The following is a 14,473-nucleotide window of genomic DNA, read 5'->3' on the forward strand; positions in this document are numbered from 1 at the left end:
TAAATGTGTATTTCAGATTTGTCTCAGATAGGTACTTATCTCCAAAAACTAATTTTTCACTTCCTTTCTCCCTTGAAGCTAAATTTTACCACAGTCTTTGATATGTTCAGAATCAATAGAATCATGTTTCATTCTCCAGCCAATGTGTGGACACAAAACTTTCAGATAGAGTTTCTGTGGTAGTGCAGGAGGAGATGGGGAATGAGGGCAGGAGAGTATTTCTTGTTTGAGTTTACGTTCAGTGAAAGCTCTTGAACTGCCTCTTAGGTTCAGAGGAATGAGTCTGACCAGTGAAATCTGGTATGAATTTAAACAGAATGAAAGGATGTAATGATATTAGAGGGGTAGTGGGTATATTTTCGATGGGATAAAACTAGTGATACCTGTTCTTATGTAATAGCTGCAAACATCTGAGGAATAGGAGAACATTCCTTGTCTTAATATTTTGCTCCAAATGAAGAAGAAATATTTTCTCATTTGTCCTGAAATATATGCAATCATTTTTGTCCTAATTGAGTGAATAACTTTCTGGAAATTTATATAAAAGCATGGAAATGTAAACTTTATTAAAAATAAAATTTCTTTGTTAGGGCATTACTAAATCTACAATCATAAAAGAAAAATCAAAAGATGCAGACCAGCAGAAAGGATCTAAAATTGGAGACATTTTGATGCATATACCTCCAGACATACTATTGTAATGCTGTTTTGTTGCCTGATTTTTTTTTTTCCTTAAAAGACTTTTACTTGCTAACAAGCACTATCTACCACATGTCTTGAACTGGCTTTACAGAATTTCATTATGGAGGTGAATCCTAACTTGGATGTTTAGATTGTTACCAATTTTGCTATCCTATGCTGTGCTATGATGATCGTCTTTACAGTTTAATTTTTCCTTACATTTTAATCATTCCTTTTGTATAAAATACATCTAAATTATTTTCTTGGTATATAGACATGGAATTACTGGGTCAAACGTAGGAAATACTACTGGAATTATTTACCTAAAAAATAGATGTGGAATTTTAGGTCAAACATGTTATCCTGATTTCTTATACATATCACCAGTGACTCTCCCAAAACTTTGGACCAGTTTATACACCCATCCGGAGCTCATCACACATGATGTAAGGCGTTTCCCTACCACAGGTTTTTTTTTTAAATATACTTTCCCAATATAGTAAGTAAGACATTAAATTATAATTATTTCTCATTGTCTTACCTTTCATGTTAGGAATATCTTTTAAAATGTTCAGCTATGGGTCTTTTTTACGTTAAGTAAGATATCTTTGTTACCTGTTGCCACCTTAGAATTATCAAATTTAACTATTTAAAATGACACCAATTTATTATCTCCCAGTCCTGTAGGTCAGGAGTCTGGTGAGCTCAGCTGGTTCCTCCGGCCTGAGTTTCACAGGCTGAGATTAAGTTGTTGGCAAGCTGGACCCTTATCTGGAGGCTCTGAGGGGGAGTCTGTTTCCCATCTCTTTCAAGCTGTTGACAGAATTCAGTTATTCAGGCTGCAGAGGTGAGGTCCCTGTTTCCTTGCTGGCTCTCAGCCAGGAGCTTCTCTCAGCTCTCTGAAAGGCCACCTGAATTCCTCAGTATGTTCCCCTCCATCTTCAAACCAGCAACTTCCTGTTGAATTCTCCTCATGCTTTGAATCTCTCTGATTTCTACCTCTGTTGCCTTTCCTCAGCCTCCAGCGGGAGAAAGTTCTCTGCTTTTAAAGGCTCATGTGATTAGTTTGGGCCCTCTTGGATAGGATAATCCAGGCTAATCTTCCTGCTTGAGGTCTAGAAAGTTAATACCTGTAAAGTCCCCTTTGCCACATAAGGTGGTGTATTATTTAGGATTCTCTAGAGAAACAACTACTAGGATACATATATATATTCTATTTGAGTATATTTGAATATGTTCAAATATAGATTGATTTATATATATTATAAATAGTGTATATTATAAATATATATTATACATATATATTTAAACATAATAATTATTTTAAAAATGTATTTATTTATTATGAAGAATAGGCTTATGTAATTATATGATTATGGAGACTGAGAAGTCCCATGATCTGCTGTCTGCAAGCTGGAGATCCAGCGATGGAGTTCCAGTCTAAGCCCAAAGGCCTAAGGCCCAGGGGAGCTGATGGTATGAATCCCAGGCCTATGGCAGCAGAAGATAAGATGAGATGTTCAAGCTCCATCAGTGAGGCAGAAAAAAGGAGTAAATTCCTCTTTCCTCTGCCTTTTGTTCTATTTAGGCCTTCAGTGGGTTAGATGATGCCCACTCATACTGGGGAAGGTAATTTACTTTACTGAGTCTGTCCAATCGAATATTGATCTTATCCAGAAATACCCTCATAGACCCACCCAGAAGTAATTTTTAACCTGGGCACCCCATAGCCAGTCAAAGTGACACACAAAATTAATCATCGCATAAGGTAATATATTTATTGGTTTCAGGGGCTAGGGTGTGAATGTCTTTGGGGAGCCGTTCTGCCTACTAGGTCACAACAGGTCTTCACTGTTTGGTTTGCCTACCACATTCATCAATTCTAAAGCAGGAATATAAGGCTTTTGTCTTTTGGAAACGAGGGGAACTGTTCACAAACACTTGTAATAAGAATTATTTACTACTTACATTATTTATTTAAAAATGAACATACCTGAATATACTCAAAAGTAGAATAAACAGTACAAAGAAGTCTATGTACTTATCACACAACTTCAACAATTATCAATGTTTTGCCAATTTGATATAGCGATTGGTCTCACCCTGCTTTTTTGTTTTGATGTATCTTTTGGTGGAAAAAAATATCTTTATTTGCAAAGACTAATGAAACTTCCTCTTTTATTGGGACTTGTAATAGTTTCATATAATACACATTAAAGAACAAAACGGTAATTATTTAACACAGGCCAAAGAATACTAGTGCTTTCCTCTCATTTAGTGAATGAGAAATAATGTGTGGGATATTAAAATCTTGCCCAACTTACATAACTGCCATTATGATTCATTGACATTCTTAATTGTCTCATAGTATAGGATTCTCTTATTTCATTCCTGTGCTGGTATATAAGGGAAAGCTGAATGAAAGGGTATGTTGGAAGTAGTCAGCTTGTCTTAGAGAATTTAAGAAATGAAATCCAAACTGCATGACATTTCTGCTTATTTTCCTCTTTTCTCTTGACACCAAGCCTTGGGTATTTGCAGGGTAAGTTTTAATAAAACTTACTTAAGAAGATATTTTACTATTATAACATGATTACTGGCCATCACTGGGGAGTATGGAGTTATATATATAGACCCAAATCCATGGATAATCCAAAAATAACATTTCTGTATTTGCAGTGTGTTTTCATATCATATTTAACTGAGCATGTGCTGATGTTCCGGGAATTTGGTTTGAACAGAATAATAAAGTATACCATAAAAATCTGGCTTTGGTCTATGAACACCTGGCTCTGAGACTGGGGAAGGGGTTCCTTTTTCCAAGTGTTCCTTTGAATAGGAAAATCATGTTCAACTCTTCCATTTAAAAGGGCTCTTCTCGGTGTAAACATTTTTCGATTAAATTACACATGAAATATTTAGTTTGGAGAATCATCCTCAAATTTGAATTTATTATTTATTACTCTTATTTGTCCCCCCCCCCTTGCTTTTAGAGACCAACACATTCCTCTTTTACAAAATTGAACATTTATGCTTTTATTCTAAACTTTCTCATCTCCTCTGGAATCACGCTCCATTAAATATCACTTCTTTTACCTCTATCCCCCTTTCTTACACTTTCAATCACTCTCATTTAATTTTACAGTCCTTTACAGATAGACACAACCTCTCTCCTATCTGAGAGACACAACTGCTCTACTTCTTTTCCCCTTTACCAGTGCATGTATTAAATACCCACTTATTCAGCACCTATGTGTTTTTAAAGGCATTCTAACTTATTTTCTGTCCTGCGACATATTTACACTGTGTTCTTTTTTTTTTTAAGATTTTATTTATTTATTTGACAGAGAGAGACACAGCGAGAGAGGGAACACAAGCAGAGGGAGTGGGGGAGGGAGAAGCAGGCTCCTGGCTGAGCAGGGAGCCCGACGCGGGGCTCGATCCCAGGACCCTGGGATCATGACCTGAGCCGAAGGCAGACGCTTAACGACTGAGCCACCCAGGCGCCCCTATACTGTGTTCTGAAAGCCCCTAGCAACTTCCTACTCACTGAATCCAATAGCCACATTCTTTTTGTTACATTCTTTAACCTCTTGTACCAGTTGACACCATGAACCAACCAACCCACCGCCCTTTGCCAAAATCTCTCCTTTGTGTCTCTTTAGACACTTTCTTGTTTTCCTGTTCTTATGCTACTCCTCCAACTACTCCTTACTACTCTCCTTTCTTCCTTCCACAGCCATTTAGATACAGGTGTTTAAATGGAGCATCTGTCCCTGGTTGCTCCCTTTTCTATTTTGCATTTTCCTCCTGGGCAATCTCAGCCCATGACTTCGACTCTACCTTCCCTGTAAATGGCTTCTAAATCCATGTTCACACTCCTGAATTTTCCCCTGAAGTTCAGTCTCAGTTTTCCAATTTTTGGCTTGACATTTCTATCTGGATATTCTTCTAGCATGTTTTATTTAGCAGTTCAAAAGATTAAACTCCTCGTCTTCCCTTTTAAATCTGCCCCCCTCACTATTCCACTTTTGTTCAACCACTCCCTTGTCATTTAGACTCAACACATCAAGGCCATCTTTGATTCCTGTCTTTCTTTTCCCTTGTCAAGACAACAACAAATGTTGATAAGCCTGTTTGATTATATACCTAGAAGGAGTGCCTCTCTCCTTAAGTAAAGATCACGTAATCTGTCATTTCCAATTCCATGACCTATTTTGTGTTTCAGAACCCTATTATCTTTGACTAGGAATATTGCAAAAAAATATGTTAACTTTTCTGTCTTGCCTGCTCTATCCAGTTAGCATGAGAAGTCTTGCCAGTTTAACCTTCCTTGACTTTAGTTTTTATAATGTCATCCTCTGCTTCAAGTCTTCAATGACTCTCTTTTTTTAAAACAGTAGTTCTCAACTGGGGATGATTTTGCCTCCCAGGGGACATTTGGCAATATCTGCAGACATATTTGATTGCCATAACTAGGGCAGAGAGTGCCTGGGATACTATTAGACATCCTGCAATGCACATGACAGCTCCTTACAGCAAAAAATTATCTGGCCCAAAATGTTAATAGTGCTGAAGTTGAAAAACCCTGGTCTAGAGAATAATCTACAAATGATTAATTGAGCATTCTCATTTTCTTCTACACTTCATTTACAACCCCATAGGATTTTTATAATTGTTCCTCTTCTCCATTTCCTACTTCTAAATCTTTGCTTATACATTTTCCTCCCTCACTGGTATTTTTTCTTACCTTTTTTTTTCATTAAAAAAAAAAAATCCCAGGGGCGCCTGGGTGGCTCAGTTGGTTAAGCGACTGCCTTCGGCTCAGGTCATGATCCTGGAGTCCCTGGATCGAGTCCCGCATCGGGCTCCCTGCTCGGCAGGGAGTCTGCTTCTCCCTCTGACCCTCCCCCCTCTCATGTGCTCTCTCTCATTCTCTCTCTCTCAAATAAATAAATAAAATCTTTAAAAAAAATTTCTTAAAAAACAAAAAACAAAACAAAACAAAACAAAAAAAATCCCAGGGCGCCTGGGTGGCTCAGTTGGTTAAGCGACTGCCTTCGGCTCAGGTCATGATCCTGGAGTCCCGGGATCGAGTCCCACATCGGGCTCCCTGCTCGGCGGGGAGTCTGCTTCTCCCTCTGATCCTCTTCCCTCTCGTGCTCTCTGTCTCTCATTCTCTCTCTCTCAAATAAATAAATAAAATCTTAAAAAAAAAAATTAAAAAAAAAAATCCCAGTGCCATCCATCTTTCAGTATTTAGCTTTGTTGCCTTATTTTTCATAGGACCCCATAATAATCCCATTTGAAAGTGATGATCCTTTATCTGAATACTGATAAAGATTTTTTTTTTTTGTATCCCTCTTACCATTTCTTGCCTTTTCATGATTATTTATAATAATGTCTTTTAATGGGGTGCCTGGGTGGCTCAGTTGGTTAAGCGACTGCCTTCCGCTCAGGTCATGATCCTGGAGTCCCTGGATCGAGTCCCGCATCGGGCTCCCTGCTCGGCGAGGAGCCTGCTTCTCCCTCTAACCCTCCCCCCTCTCATGTACTCTCTCTCTCTCTCTCATTCTCGCTCTCTCAAATAAATAAATCTTAAAAAAAAAAAAGAAAAGAAAAGGACTATCCACACATTAAAAAAAAATAATGTCTTTTAAAACTTACTAGTCTTTATATTTATTTAAATAAAAGCTTTATTGAAATACAATGCACATGCCATAAAATTCACCCTTACAAGTATACGATTTTGTGGTTTTAATATATTCAAAGAATTGTGTGACCATCACCACTATTCAGTTCCAGAACACTTTCATTATTCCAAAAAGAAACCCATGCCTATTAGTAATCACTCCTGCTTCCTCCTTCTCCTAGCCCCTGACAAGCACAAATCTGTTTTCTGGGTCTATGTTTTAACAGTTCCAGACATTTCATGTAAATGGAATCATATGATAGGTTGTGGTTTCTTTCACTTATCAAAAATGTTTTTAGGGTTAAAGACTTTCCTGGGAAAATCATGATATAAATGTCCTATCCATATGATTTGCTTCTTCTTCTTCTTTTTTTTTTAAAAAGATTTTGTTTATTTATTTGAGAGAGAGAGAGAAAGCCCAAGCAAGGGGGAGGGGCAGAGGGAGAGGGAGAAGCAGACTCCCCACTGAGCAGGGAGCCTGATGCAGGGCTCAGGACCTGAGCTGAAGGCAGATGCTTAACAGATTGAGCCTCTCAGGCACCCCTTACTTTGCAAATACTGAGCGGTTTACTTAAGACTTTTCTGGCTTGTTTTACCCATCAACACAGTGCTATTCATTTTTTATCTTTCAGAAATGTGTTGATATTTTATTTGTTGGTAAAACAACATTCTCTGCCCCAACCATTTCTCTACCCCATTAACCTATCTCTAATGAATTTATTCCTTTTTATAATTTTTTTATCAGCAGAGTTTTGTGAAGTATTAGAGAAAGATATGTATGCAAAAGTCTACTATCCTGACAGAATTTTACAAACAAGAAAATTATCCTTTCCTGTTCAACTTTTCAGGTTCAACTTCAGCATTTGTGAAATAATTGATGCCGCTAGCCAGGCTGTACTATGATTTATGGTATACTGTGATTTATGTTAAAGTTGGATCTGACAAAAATTTATGTCAAGTGTATCGTGTTGATGGTTAGAATTGTCTGAGGGAAGAAAAAAGGTTAAAGCAAGACTTAAAGCATTTGTATATTTATATATAAAGAACGTTGCTAATATCACCAAATTGAGCATGAGGTCAATACCAAGTAGTGCTTGGTCTGAGTTATAAAACATTTTAAAAGAAATGCAAATTTTAAACTTTCATGTGTGTACTCCCACTGCTTCCTAAGATTATTTGTATTATTAGGGGAAAGAACATTTCAGGCAGAGGGAACATTCAGTGCAAAGCCTTGAGCAAGGGCTTGCCTGCTCTGATCAAAGAACAGTTATGAGGCCAGCTTAGTTAAGGTGGAAAGATAAGGGGGAAGTAGAAGGAGACATGATCAGAGAAGTAATGGAGACCAGATCACATAGGTCCCCATATATCATGGTAAGGACTTTTGGCTTTTCTTCTGAGTGAGCTGGGGAGCTACTGACATGTTATGAGTAGAGGAGTTAAGATTATGTTTTAATTGAATCTCTATTTTTGCACTTTGGAGAATATGATGAAGCTGGACAAACATAAAACAGGGACACAGTTAGGAGGTGATTGCAATCATATAGGCACAAATAGTTGTGTCTTGGGCTGTGGGACTAACAGCCAAATTCTGAAAAGTTCTGAAGATAGAGTAAATAGAATTTGCTGACAAATGTGTATAGCATATAAGAGAAAGAAAGACATCAAGGATGATGCCTGGAATTTTGGTTACTAACTGAAAGGATGGGGTTGCTATTATATTTAATGGGGGAAGACTAGAAAGGGCAGGTGTGGAGCTTGGGGCAGATAGATAGTGATCGGAAATCAATTTTAGGCATCTTGTTTGAAATGCCTTCCAAGTGATTTGTTGGTCAGGCATTTGGAATTCAGAGGAGAGGCTATAATTAGAGATGTAAATTTAGAAGTCATTGGGTGTGTGGGTGGTACTTATAGCCACAAGACTGGATGAGTTCAACCAGAAGAAGCATGTAGATAAAAGAGAGAAGCAGCTCAGGGACTGAACTTTGGAGCACTCCAGAATCCAGGGGTCAGGAGATAAGGAGGAACCAGCAAAGGAGGCAGAAAAGGAGAAAAGGCAGGTGAGTGTGGAATCCATCTCCTCATTAGATTGTAAACTGTGTGAGGATGGGAATCATATCTGCTTGTTCAGTGTTGTATCCTTCTTTAGTATCTCATTCCCAGAAGGCAATAAGTCCTGACTGAATGAATAAAACCCCGGTATTGATAGCTTATATATGAAACAGAGTTCTTTTCTTTTTTTTTTTTAAAGATTTTATTTATTTATTTGAGAGAGAGAGAATGAGAGAGAGCACATGAGAGGGGGGAGGGTCAGAGGGAGAAGCAGACTCCCTGCCGAGCAGGGAGCCCGATGCGGGACTCGATCCCGGGACTCCAGGATCATGACCTGAGCCGAAGGCAGTCGCCTAACCAACTGAGCCACCCAGGCGCCCCCAGAGTTCTTTTCTATGCCACCAAATTCTTGATTTTTTTTAAATTGAGGTAAAATTGGTATATAACATTAAATAAGATTCAGGTGTTCCTCCCAAGAGTCTTTCTCCCAGGCACAGTGATTGAAGATGTACAGTCTTCCTTTTCAGATCCAGGTGTCTCTTCCAAATGTCCTCTGGTCATTTTGACACCCATGGCTCTAGGCCTGTAGGTCAGCAGTTGGTTATTCTTTTGTTCTTCTAGATCACACAGGGCAAGGTGTTGTCATGTGGACTAGCTTCCTTTGCTTCCTCTAAAACTCATAGGTGATTATCAGCCTGAGCGTGCATTCTCAGGGAAGAAGAGGGACCTTAGGTCTTTTCTCCTACGCTTTCCATATTTTCTTTTCCCTCGATCCAACACATTATCCTATTTGGTGCTTTTGTGTTTTGGAAGAGTCACTAATGACTTCTCAAAGTCTCAAAGAGGCTTTCACAACTGCCAGTCTTCTGAGCCCTGCACCATTTGCAGCACTGAGCCTTGCAACCAAGAACCCAGTGAGTCATTTTAGTTCTGTTACTCTGGTAATATTCTAATATGGGTATAACAAATTACCTCCCTGTTGGTGCCTAGAAACACTGTATGTTGACCTAGTTACAAATGTTCTCCACATGGTGCAATACTATACAGTATGGAGAATCTATTTGGACATGTATTTTAAAATAGAGTAAAATGATATAACAAAGAATAAAATTCAGAATTTTACTTTCAAAGTTTTTGCCACAGGAAAAAGTAACAAATTCAATTCACGAGGCTCATAACTATCAATAAAAAGGCACAGGAAGTAGTAGAGAATACAGTTTGGAGTTTTAGTTTTCAAACGTTCACGTATCACTGTGACAATTCTAAAATTGTTGGAGAGATTTGATAACAAATATGTCAGAATGCCCTAGAAATTAGCTCGTCTTTTTCAGGCCAACAACTGAGCGTGGTAGGTACAGTTTTTGAAGGAAAAAAAAAAAAAAAGAAAAGCGAAAGCAAAAGCCATGACCCTCAGAAGAACCAGACTATTGTCCTTCTTAAGTTGCTTGTGTTGTTATGAAAATGTCAAGCATGTTTGTGCTAATGGCTTAGAATGTCTTTCTATTTATTGCTTTAAAAGTTGGTAAATGTGAGAAAGTCACCTAGATCGGGATTTCTCAAACTATGCTACTGTGGTCATTTTGGGAAGCATAGTGGTAAATGTATAAAGCATGTGTCACATTTCTTAGTCCATTCCTTTACTCCATAAAGGCAACTTTCATTCAAGAAACTCTATAGAGTGGGGGTGGAGTTGCCATCTGGTATTTCGCTAATTTTGGTTTGCAAATTTCTGATGACCAACTTTACATAAAAATGTCATACCATGAGACAAATATGAGAAATAAATGACATTTCTTTTTGTGTGGGATCCCATGCTTCATAAGAAACATTCGAAGTGTTTCCTTTCTCCAAATTAGAAAAGGTAGTGGGCTATAGTTTGAAAGTAACACTTATGCAATGTGTTACCAATCTTTGATGATATCTAAGAAGAGAGTGGGACATTTGCATTAGGTTAAAATGGTTTTCAAGCTTTATTAGAGTTAATCAAATGTAATCAAAGAGTCCTCTGTCAAGTGACATGCAGGTGGAATAAATGGTTCTACATAAAACAAAATCTTTTTGTGTTAAAGTAATTTACAACTTATATTTTAATTTTTCTCCTCTAATCTACTTTGTTATATACTATTTTTAAGCTTTTAGGTTATCCTTAATTTCATACCTGTCAAAGAGTGTGCTAAAATTCATTCTTGGATGATCATTATAATGACTTTTAAAAAAGTCATTTTTGTTTGGTCTTGTTCATTGTCATAAAACCAATGAAAAGCATTAGCATTTTTTTTTGGTTAAAGATTTTATTTATTTATTTGAGAGAGAGAGAGAGAGCATGAGAGGGGGGAGGGTCAGAGGGAGAAGCAGACTCCCTGCCGAGCAGAGAGCCCGATGGGGGACTCGATCTCGGGACTCCAGGATCATGACCTGAGCCGAAGGCAGTCGCTTAACCAACTGAGCCACCCAGGCGCCCAGCATTAGCATTTTTATTGGGTTATTGACTTGGGCTGCCATAACAAAATACAATAGACTGGGTGGCTTAAATAATAGAAACTTCTTTTCTCTAGGAGACTGGAAGTCCAAGATCAAGGTGCTAACCAATTCTGTTCCTGACAAGAGGGCTCTTTTCCTGGCCTGTAGAATATAGTTTTCCTTGGTGTGTTCGAGTGAAGACCTCTTTTCTTCTTCTTATAAGGGCACCAGTCCTGTTGGATCAGGACTCCACTTTTCTGACTTTATTTAACCTTAATTACCTCCTAAAAGCCCCATCTCCAAATATAATCACACTGGGGCTTAGGATGTGGTATATGAATTTTCGGGGGCAGGGTGGAGAGGGACACAATTCAGTCAGTCCATAGCTCTGACAAATCAGCAGATCTAACTGCATCAATTTCCAGTGGTTTAGCATCAATGCTTCAATTTCTACATTTAACATGTATGGAACATGTACTCTGTACCTGACACTGTGCTAGATGTGGGGCATTAAAAAGATGAATAAAAGAATCTTCTGCCTGTCAGCTTATAGATGAGTGCATGAGACTGATGCGGAGACCCACAAATATCATAATACCAGGTGAGAAGCAAATAGAAATGTGCACATGTTCTTCCAGCAAGAATGTCTCTTTTCGCTGTATTTCCTGTAAATATATCTGAATTCATGATTTTGCTTTTTTACATAGTAGTTGTCCATTATTTTTCACTCTGATCTCTGACATAGCAGGTACTGCCCAGTGAGATGCCCATACTATGTTATGTATTAGGTAGAACATTTTATTCCTGAGCTGCCTTAGGATCTTATGCCAGAATTTTCTACTTGTTTCAGGGACTGTGGCAAACTTGGGCTTGTGGCATCATTTCTCATAGTGTTTTTGATGTATGAGGTGCGCTCAATACGATTTGGAATGTACGATCAATATGATTTGGAGTGTTGGATGATTTTTACATCCTCTACAAGTCAATACTGCCCTTATCAGCTAATAGGACTGCTTCTAATTGGAGCTGAATCACTTGCTGCTTATGAAAAATAATTTCGTCCAGACTTTGAATTAAAATTAAGCAAATGTCAAAATTTAACAATCACGTCATTTTCTGTTTTGATGTAAAATGAAATTAGGTGTGTCCATATATCAGTGTGTTATGTAATTTACGCTTGGTCACCCTTTCATTAGTCATGAATCATTCTGAAATCATTGGTATCAAGTGGGGTCAAAAGTAGGACCACAATTAACGTACTTTTGAAACCTTTAATATCAATGCCACTATCAGAACTTTCCAAGGATGTTCGACATTTAATTTCCCAAATTAGGCTGTGAAAGTTCAGGAGACAGCCCGAGTTTACAAGCATTGAGCCTGGCTTTGTCTTACCTGCTTCCTCAATGCTATTGTAACCGTTAAGTTTTCTGTTACTATGATGTGTTTTGCCCTTTTATTTATTTTAGCCAGTGGACACACCTTTTCCTTTTCAAACTAGTGTGTCAATGGCCTTTCCTTGTAATAACAGTTGACATAATCCTGTTGAGCTTTAAGAAAACACTACCAAGGAAAACACTGGCTGTTTCTAACTTTCTCAGACCTCTGCAAAGAGGGAAGCAGGTCTCAAACCAGGGTCAGGTGGAGAAAGAGATATCAGTGGGTGCAACTAAGAATTTCAGGTTCTCAGGCATACTTCTCTTTGCTTTGGATTTACTTCCTAGCCTCTGGCCTAGGATACTGAATTGTGACAATAATATTTTTCACCTGTCCAGTTGGCAAATGTTTCAAACAAGCAATAACAACACATTGCTGGCAAATACTCAAGGATATGAGCATTCCAGTACTTTGGTGGTGGAAGTGTGAATTTTTCTATTTTGGCAAATAAATCTGGCAGCAATAACTTGAATTAAAATGACTGTATGTCAGATAGCAACCCTAGTTCATGAATTCTAACTCACATTAAAAAAAGCACCTTTGATAAAGGACATATATAGAATAATGCCTTTTGTAACATTGTTTGTTGCATCAATAAAGCATAAACAATCTGACTGCCTATGAATAGGGAATTGAATAAATTATGGCACATGCACATGCTGCACACACATGCACACATACACGCACAATGGAAGATGATGTATTGGGATCTATCAGTGTCCCAAACAAGAGAAATGTTTACAATATATAGTGAGGTGAAAAAAAGCAAATTCAAAGTAAAGGGGATAATATCAGCCTGTTAGAAAAATTAACAGGTTATGTGGTTCTTTTTTCTGGCTGGAACCATGCAAGGTGCAGAAGAGAAGAAAAAGATGGTCCCTGCTATGCCAGGAACCCTTAAAAAAAAAGCACAGAACTGAACATTGAGAGCTTAAGAAAGAAATTTACCCAAAAGATGTTTTGAAAAACAAGGAAAAAGCTTATCTATGAAAAAGGTAAGCTATCTCAAAGAATATAGACAGATGTACAGACCTGCTACAAGAATAGCTAGGATGGCAAGAAAGGCCGGCAACGTCTATGTACCTGCAGAACCCAAATTGGCAACTGTCATCAGGATCAGTATTAATGGTGTGACCCCTAAGTTCTGAAAGGTGTTGGGGCTTCTTTGCCTTCAATGGTACCTTTGTTAAGCTCAGCAACGCTTCAGTTAACATGCTAAGGAACCATATATTGGAAGGGGGTATCCAAACTTGAAGTCAGTAAATGATGTGTTTTCTTTCCCGGTTATGGCAAAATCAAGAATTGATTGCTGAATTTCTTGGTAAATATGACATTGAATGGAGGATCTGATTCATGAGACCCACACTATTGGCAAATGCTTTAAAGTAGCAAACAACTTTCACTGGTTCTCCCAATTATCTTCTGTATGAGATGGGTTGAAGAAAAAGACCATTCATTTTGTAGAAGGTAGAGATGCTGGCAACAGGGAAGACCAAATCAACAGGCTTATTAGAAGTGTCAAATAACAAAAATTCAACCAAGTAAATTTTTAAAGATCTAATGGACTTTATTAATTGATTTATGAATGGAGCAGCATTCCATCTAGCAAGTAGAAAGGAGCTCCAAAGGACAATAGAAAAAGAAAGGTAGAGAGGGAGTGAAGGAAAGGAAGTTATAAGCAAAGAATCCATCATTCTAGGTAAGGTCACCTTCCTAGGGGGAGTGAAGGGGCCTATCAGGAAATTTCCTAGTGCTGACCAGGAAATTCTCATGTCGATTGGTTAAAGGTTACATTTTCAGGGGGTTGAAACTGCAGTTAGGTTAGGTGTTAAGTCTTGATTTACTGACCTGGGGCCTTAACCTAAGTGACACCACTTTTGGGTCTGTGGTTTTCTTTTTAACAGAAGAATGAACTAAGGTATCTTTCATGATTATATTTGTAATCTGGTCAGTTAATAAACAGTGACAGCTTTCAAATCAAAATGTAAAACAAACAGCAACCCCCCCCACCCCGCCAAAATAAACAGGTTATGTGATTGACCAAAGAGAGAATGGGATGAGTACTCACCCAATTCTTCATATTTGATACCTAAGGGAGGTATAGGGGAATTTCCTTCCTTCCTTCCTTCCTTCCTTCCTTCCTTCCTTCCTTCCTTC

At 38.1% G+C, this 14,473-nt stretch overlaps 1 pseudogene; it reads left to right on the top strand.

Moving 5' to 3' along the window:
* Positions 1-13,161: 13,161 nt before the first annotated feature.
* LOC110570101 lies at positions 13,162-13,842 on the top strand (annotated as a pseudogene).
* The last annotated feature ends 631 nt before the right edge of the window (positions 13,843-14,473 follow it).

Source organism: Neomonachus schauinslandi, chromosome 1 (genome assembly GCF_002201575.2).
Source record: "Neomonachus schauinslandi chromosome 1, ASM220157v2, whole genome shotgun sequence".
NCBI lineage: Eukaryota > Metazoa > Chordata > Mammalia > Carnivora > Phocidae > Neomonachus > Neomonachus schauinslandi.